Below are 8938 nucleotides of genomic sequence, written 5' to 3' on the forward strand. Positions count from 1 at the left end.
TAACAACTTCACTGTTTACCAAGATGAGTCTATTCTATTTTGATGTGGCACGAAAGGCCAGGTGCCAACTTTTTGCCCAATGCGGTATGTAAAGTGTTTCAATCTGACATTCCTGTCATGGCCACTAGGTCAATTTCCATAGAAACACAACAACCTTTCTCCAAAGCACAAATTACACTCTCACTAGCTATTTCAGAAATGTGTTCACATTTGCCAGTTTCAGTGACTATTTGGAGGAGTTTCTTCAGGGTCTGATGTATGGTTAAGTGAGAAAGTTTTCATAGGAGAAGGTTGTGTTGCGTGGCTGGGTCGACAAAACACAAGGCTTTGACGTGGGGGACTGTCTCCTGTTGCAAACAAATAGCCATTGTTTCCTTTATTCAAAACCATTCCACTGCTTTAACAGTGTATTTATTAGCACTGTCAAAATAATGTGTTGATTTTTATTGAGTAATCACAGAAAAATGAATTAATCGTGTTCTGTGACCACGACCAGAAAAAAACACAAAAAAGAACATACTAACAGTCAAATAAATAGAAATAAGCATAAAGCAATAAAAGATTAAATCAAATCAATAAAACTATATAAAATCTGGGAAGGTTCTCTAATACAAGTATGTTTTAAGAAGAGATTTAAAAGGGATTACTGACTCGGCTGATCTGAAATCCTTATGTAGGTCGTTCCAAAGCTTAGGGCCTCTAACTGAAAATGCTCTATCACCTCTCGTTTTCAGTGACAGCTCAGGAGCACACAGACAATCTTTATCAGAGGATCTCAGGTAATGCGCAGGCTCATATAGTACTAACAGGTCACATATAGCACAGAGACAGGCCATGAAGGGTTTTACAGGCAAAAACAAAAGCAGTAAAATCTTAAAATCAATCTTGAAACATAATTTGCAAAACAGGTGATTGCTTCTTCTTATTTCTGCAGCTAAGTTCTGTGCACTCTTTTGAGCAAAGGATTTTTGACTAAGGCAGGTAAAAAGACTGCTACAGTATTCAAGACATCAAGACATGAGGGGATGAAGGTATGTAAAATAACCTCAGTGTCCTCAGAGATAAAACTGAACATATTATTGAAGCGATAAAATCATGGCTGTGCAAGCTTTGTGACATTCTGCCCATAGGCTAATTAACTGTAAAACACCAAGACTCTTTACAATAGGTTTAATATGTGGACCAGGACCTGTTGTGCCAGTTGTTGGGAACCAATGTCAATAATCTAATCAAATTGTGAAAGAGTGGTTCAGGGAGCATGATACATCATTTTCACACACTGACTGGTCAACACAGAGTCCAGACATTAACCCCATTGAGAATCTTTGGGATGTGCTGGAGAAGAGGTCCGACTCTCCCATCATCAATACAAGATCTTGGTAAAATATTAATGCAGGGCAGCGTATAAAAACTTTCTCACTGTCTTCATCGTAGGGAAGAATGGGGTTAACCAAATAATGAACAGTCTTAAATGAAACTTTGGCATTGTGTTAAAGGGGAGCGTTAAGGTCAGAGATTTAATAAGCTCTTGGATTCTTTACCACAGGACTGTGTGTACAGGACTCATAAATCCTTCATAGTCACAAATGTGAATGTGACCACACCCTCCTCCTATTCATCCATCACATTCTGGCAAACGCCTTAAAGGAATATCTATGGTCAGTGTTCAAGATCAAGGACACTGGGACATTGCTTCTGTCCCATTTTTTTGAAAACAACATCAGAGAAATGCCTAAAGGAATTTCTTCAAATTTGGCCACTAGGACTTGCGATTAATTAATTTGATTTAGATGCTCAAAGGTCAAAAGTCAAGGTCACTGTAACCTCGTGTGTGTCTCATCAATGCTGTATCTCACAAACACCTTTGTGGAGACCTAAAACCATGATATGCTAATTGTAGTTTTTATGTACTTTAGAAACTGAAGTACATTATGCAACTGCTTTCACAAGCCAAGAGGAACTTCTTCCTTACAGGTAAACTGAACTTCATGAGAAAATCAGTGAAATTTCCCTTTATCCCTTTTGCCCCTTTAAAAGGATATTTCTCTTTGAGGATCAATGTTTGAAGTGGTGGAATCCATGTGTGTGTTTAGATGTGCTATCACGGTAATCATGATTGAATATAAAACATAAAGGCGCCTGCCAGACTATCCTGGTAAATAATAATTCAAGTTTAGTGAAGACAAGCTTAAAGCAAAGAAGGAGCAAAAATATCCATTTGATTGAATTTGTATGTATGTGTGTGCTCTTAGTTCACAAGACTGATGTAATCTGAGAAACAATCTGGTAACAATTTAGATGTAAAAATGCATCAAGGTACAATTATGAATTGAGTCCCCACATATCATAACATTAATTACAACAAGTCATACATGTCAAACATTAAAATACAGAAAGCATTGCTCCATAAACCTCAACCTGTCAAAATAGTTCAGCTCACTGTATTTTTTATGCACCACATTTGCAGTCAAGTGTTCATATCCAGTGTGTTGTTGCAGTGAAAACCCTTCTGAGAAAGAAATAAAGGGAGGGAGAGTAATGAAGAGCAAGAAACAAAGAAACTGAAAGAAAATGAGAGGAAAGAGGGAGAGGAAAAAGTCAAGTGCAGCTGCTCTCTTCCCCGTGCTGCATTGTTTTCCACAGATAATCCTGAGAGAGGGCATACATCTTGCTTTCAGATTAATGAATCTGCATCCAAATCTCCCAGGAAAAGCTCTATAAAAACACTTCAACAATTATTTCTCTCCTCCCTTCCATTGCTGTTCAGAGAAGCACCCAAAACACCACGCACACACACACACACACACACACACACACCGAGGCACAGTTATTGACCAGCTTCACCTTGTCTTTCTCTCTTCCTCTTTCCAACACTCGCTTGCTTGCTCATGCAGAAAACTACCATAACCCAAGAGGTGTACTGCTGAAAAGCCTTGCAGGAATTTTAAGAGACACTTTAAAAGACAGTGCTGTGCTGCTTTTGCTAGAGGACGACGCGCATCTTCAAAATGTATTTTGTCACCGTGTTTCAGGTCAAGTACTCTGAGATATCACTATGTTTTAATGCGCACAGGCTTACTGGTACTGGTTAACACATTAACTCAGGGCTCAATGCGTACATGCCTTAAAATAACTTGGTTATGAAAAACAGTTAGCACAGTTGACCAGATCCTCTATATGCATAACATGTTCTCCCCTCTTGTTAAAATCTTAGATCAATAGAATATTTCAATGTAGAACTAGGGAGAAAAGCTTTATTTAAGACAAATTAAGGTTGAATGAGTTATTTCATGCTTTTGTTGTGATAAATGAGTGTCATTCTCTACAGATCTTGTCGACCATGTGGTCATCTCTCTCCTTGCTTAACTTATATTACATGATTTCAAACTTGGTTATTAGTCACCTCATTGTTGCCTACATTTTAATAACTGCTGCACTCACAAATCATCCGAAGAGCCAAAAGCTAACAAAATGTATTTTGTTTCTATGTTTATTAATTGAAAATTGCAGAGGGCAAGTGGAGGGCCCTGTATATACAGGAAGGCTAATGAGGGAAAAGGGGATAGGTGAGCACGTGGGGGCGGGTAGAATTAGGTGACTGGGAAGTTGTGGGGGCTGGGGTACCTGCAGGGCAAGTTGGTGTAGAATAATAAAATGGGTGAAATAAAATAAAATGATCTGGAATAATAATAGGACAATGAGTGAATAGGAAACATAAGGAATGAATCACTGAATAAACAACCTACTAAATGTTTTCTGGGCTGCATGTAACAGTAATTAGGACATGTTACGCATGCAACATGCTGAACCCAAAAATGTGGGCCAGATAAAATGGGTAAAAAAGTGTGGATGTTCTGCAAGACATGAATGAATGTGCTTGTGTATATAAATATAGTTTTACATCAAAAAATAAAAAGTGTGCAGTATCTTCCATGTAAACTCACGCTGTATGCCAGCGAATATCTGACAATAATTACATATTGAAGGGCTTGTACTGCACTGAGCATGGATCTCCGTGGGATCATGCTGGTCTCTCGGTTCTGAGAAAATGAACATAAATAAATAAACAGAGAAACACTTAGTGTTACAGTAGCATGCCCAGGGATTAGACGTTGGAATGGGTCTGGTACATTCATTAGCTGGCATTCAGATTCTGGTTATTTTGGTCCACACTGGTTAGACCCCCGCAGAGTTCATCTACACTAAATTATCAGTGATATCAGTCTATTTTATGCTTGGGTGATGCAATTTAGATCACAGCAAAAAGCAAACAGAATAATCGACACAGCTAACTTCATGCCAGTCCAGCCTTTTTCAAAGCAGCCAAACATAGGCTGCAGCTGTTGTTGTGAAGAATAATACAACCCACTAAAATAGCTCTAAACCTCAGCTTTCTCAAGCCATTATAACAAACACACACATAACTCTTAGTGCAGAATATTATAATGGACAACAGAAAGAATAACAATGATATAATAATATAATACGTCAAGCTCTTTTCATGTGTGCATGTGCATTTTCACTGTGATCACAATGTTATTTTTCAAGACTAGACCTAATTGCTGACGAAGCTGTGTGTTACAGAAGTGTGTTTGAACTCATCAAGGCTGGTGTAGACAGTTTTGATACACCAAGCAATAATATGACCGTTTTTAATGGACCCCTTCGGGCTCACACCCAACATCTACCAGAGCAGGTTGTGATTACTCTTCATGATAGCTCTGATGAAGCTACTCTACTTATTAGCAGATTCTAGGGTCAGGGTGATGCTAGTGTTTGCGCATTAGTGTGAGTGTGTGTGTGTGTGTGTGTGTTTTCCTGTGTCTAATGCATCCAACGAGACTCCTGTGATCTGGACAAGACATTTACTGTTTGCATTTTAGAGAAAGTGCTTGTTTTTTTTTTTTTGTTGTTGTTTTGTTTTTTTCACTTCTATTAATGATATAAGTATTTTTTATTTTAACAATCATCCATTGAGGCTTGAGTTTCCTTTCCAAGCCAGCCTTGTGTGAGAATAAATTAATAAAATGTAGTCTGAAGGCTAAAAATAAAGCAGAGGAGAGAACATAACAACTTTATAACAGAGTAGTTATTATAATTCACTCAGTGGATCACCACTTTTTAAAAATACAGACATTTTGATCCAACCTCGCTGCCTGTAAGGCTTCGTGGTGTGCAAGGACAGTGATGTATGAATGTTACCAGTATGATCTCTCATATTGTATGGATCTCTTCAACAGTGTGGAGTACTGAAATGCAGATGAAGCAAATATTAGTCAGTTATTACAGAAAACATTTTGGCACAATGGGAAAAAGCTGGAAAGAAAGTAAAAGGACAGCTAAGGCGTAATAGGGTTTATGGTTGGCCTCTTTCACAAATACATTTTCTCCACCTGAAAATAAAACTTCTCTAAGTCTTAGTTCCTCATTGCGTGCATTTGTCTTTGCTCTGTTCTCTCCTTCTGTATTTATACTCTGCCTTTTCTTCACTGATGACCTAGATTTAAAGACACCATATTCTGCTGCAGCCATCTCCTGACACACACACACACACACACACACCCACACACACACACACCTACCATACATTTTTTATTAATCAGAGTTAAGATTAATGCTAAACAACAAAAGAACCCAACAAAGAGAGACACAAACTTAACATTTAGACAAAAAATACAAACATAGACACATTTCAATTTATACTTACGTAGCACATGCAGACTGTATACACTGGAATAGTGAATATAGAGTCATTTTGTTTTACAGCTAGCTACATATAGCATGTTTTCCTTTTATTTGTGAATTTTTCTGTGTGCTCACCTCTGTTTTTCATTGCATTTACACATTGTGTAGATGAACCTTCATTAAATCTTCCTTAAATTGTGCTTCCTCTGCATACAGCTGTTTGTGAATGTATCTGTGTGAATGTGTGAAACATGGGTCTGCCAGTTTTTTGTACGGAGAGGTTGTGAACCTGATACGATGGACAAATACGTTTCAGCTGAAGATTTTTTGAGCAAGTTAAAGGGAAAAAATGTCTGTTTTTGTATTTTCTTATTTCTCTGTTAGATGTGTTTGTTAACATTTATTTTAGGATCCATTTAATAAACTGTTAAAAAGTATTAGGAACCCAGTTGAGAGCCATAGTTCACACCCGTCAGTGTAACCTCTCCAATTATTGCTGCAGTGCTCTTATCTGCGCCACTTTGTTTGAATCCTGTCCTGAGCCATTATGCATTTCAAGTGTGATATTATGTTAAAAAGGTCAAGTATCACAACTGCTTTTGATCATTTTACCCATTCTTCATTAAAGGTTACAAAATCCTCTGAACATCATTGTGCCTTCAGTGACCATAATGGTGGGAGAGTTTGGTAATTGTGCGGCATAACAGCTTCTGACAGCGGCTTCAAGTTCAGTAAAAGAAGACCCATACATAATGCACGTTTTTCTTTCTTATTGTTATGTGCTAAATAAACTAGTCTAACATTTAAGTCTATTTAATCCACTGTGTAACTTCACAAGGAAAATTACAAGATGACATTAGTAATTTCAGACTATATAAAAAAAAAAAAGAAAATCAATAGATATGACAGAAGAAACATGGGTACATGGCTGGAAGCATTCAACATCGAACATGAACTCTGAAGCGTGTGAAGAAAATGAACTGGGTAATTTTATTGGCAGATATAATAATAATAATAATAATAATAATAATAATAATAATAATAATAATAATAATAATAATAATAATAATAATAATAATAATAATAATAATAATAATAAAACTTTCCATAAGTATTGTTAGTGGTTTGTAATACACTTTGTGCTGATGCCATTTTCTATCTCACACATTCGTGGACTCTACAGCTTGGGAAGCTATAGTAGATACCTTAGGCACAAATACTCTGAAATGTAGTTCTCCTCACTCTTTAATAATCAGTATTATTTTTCCTTGAATATGTTGCTATTCATTTTGATCTTTCACTGCCTACGTGAGGTTTGATGATCTGTGGTTTACAACAAACCATCCCTCACCATGTAAAATGCTGAGAATCAATATCCAGCTGCTCAAATCTACAGATGTATAAAACAGACCACGGATATGGTTAAGTTATTAGTTGTTCAGCTGCAGTTGCTGAAATATTTTTTACCTCTGGCTGATGAAAGGACTTTAGCTTAAAACTATTTTGCTTTCAAATACTGTTTCCAGTATGTTTTTTTTTTTTTTTTTTACCTTACATGTTTCTGGGATCTTTTTTGTCAGTGACAACTGTTTTTCTACCTTGTGTTAGACACTTTGAACTTGTGAAAAGCTCTTCAGTTAAAAAAAAAAAAAAAAAACAGGAAAGCTTGTAGTGTAAAGAACTTTCTCTGGTGGACACTGCAGCCTCAGTCCCCTGTGAGCCCTTTGACATCTGCGCTGCATCTGTAAAACACTGTTTAATCTCTACGGTGCCAAAATGGTTGCTGAGATAAAATATCTACCAGAGATCAAAGCGCCAGTCCCGTCATCTGTGCTCTCATAAAGGTTACGTCAGTACATAATAGAGTGTGATGTTGAAGGGTAGAGAAGGGAGTGAGATGAGGATGAGGAAAAAAGATAGTGGAGAGCGAGTAATGGTAATAAAAAAGAAAGATGTGGAGTTACAGAGGAGATCAGGTGAGACAAGAGGAGAAAAGATGGAGAGAACAAAGTGTTTGACAGGAACTATGACACAGCAAAGATTGGGAACAGTTTTTGTGCTCGAGGCAGGAAACTGGGAATGAGAGATGTTACAGTGCGGTTATATTTCACTTGATCTGAGTGTTGTCTTCTTCCTTGGCCCTGACGTTTCACAAAATTCACTCCTTGTACAACAAATTGTCACAGTCCAGAAAAGGAGGGAAAAAATGACTCAAGGGTTTGACAACAGGGACACAGAGTAAAAGTTTGGACAAGTGTAATATAGCTTTCAGTTACATCAGATTAAAGTAGCAGATTTTAATGTAGCAGCACATGGTAAATACAGTAATTGAGGGTCATAGGAGGGGACAGAGAGTAAGTTAGGAGGACTGCTCCTGGAGTGTTTGCTACCAGGATACAGGTGCAAGAGCCTCTCCCAATAGGACACACCTTGGACATGTCACTAGTCAATCAGAGAGATGGACAACCATTCACAGTAACAGACAGTTTAGTCACTAGTCACCTAACTGCATGTCTTTGGATTGTTGGAAGAAACCACCGTACCCAGGGAGGGAAAAATGTACACAGGCACAGGGAGATGACAAAAACAAATGGCAAAGGGGTCCAAAGACTAAAAATTACACCAAGTGCCACTTAAACATTTGTGCAAAATCCCATAATATATGCTACAAATTTGAGCTTTACAGCTCACAGACGGTCGTGTGTCTTTGACCACAGACTTGAAAAGACTGGTATAATGTCCGGCTGCCCGTAGATCCATCAGCACTGGATATAATCGCTGTTTGTGAGCTCTGACACTCTCAAATCTAAATGCCAGGTCAGTCTGACATTGGCATGTAATTTCCCTTGCTAATGGAGCTCAGCTCTCCCAGTTTCTTATCATTCAGACTCACAATATAACAGCATGCTTAATGGATTATTGGCTTATGGTGGTGAAAATGTAATATTTCAGGAAAAGAAAAAGTAGCTCAAGTAGTTTGTGCTCCCAGTGTGTTGTAATGAAGGCAAGAAAATCTTCCTCACGCGTTTCACAGAGACAGTAAAAAGACACCAGGTAAAGCAGGTCTGAAGGTGTTCTCAGACATCTCAAACACAAAAGGGCTAGTACAGTAGTATTTAATGTATTTATACTGACACAATAAACGGCAAGTAGAGTGGAACAGGAAGTGGAGAGGATGCATGCAGATTAAGCAAACTAGTAATTGGTTCCCAAAAACATTTTGCACACACACACTAAGTAGGAGCTGATGGTG

The sequence above is a fragment of the Anabas testudineus genome, chromosome 13 (assembly GCF_900324465.2).
Source record: "Anabas testudineus chromosome 13, fAnaTes1.2, whole genome shotgun sequence".
Classification (NCBI taxonomy): Eukaryota; Metazoa; Chordata; class Actinopteri; order Anabantiformes; family Anabantidae; genus Anabas; species Anabas testudineus.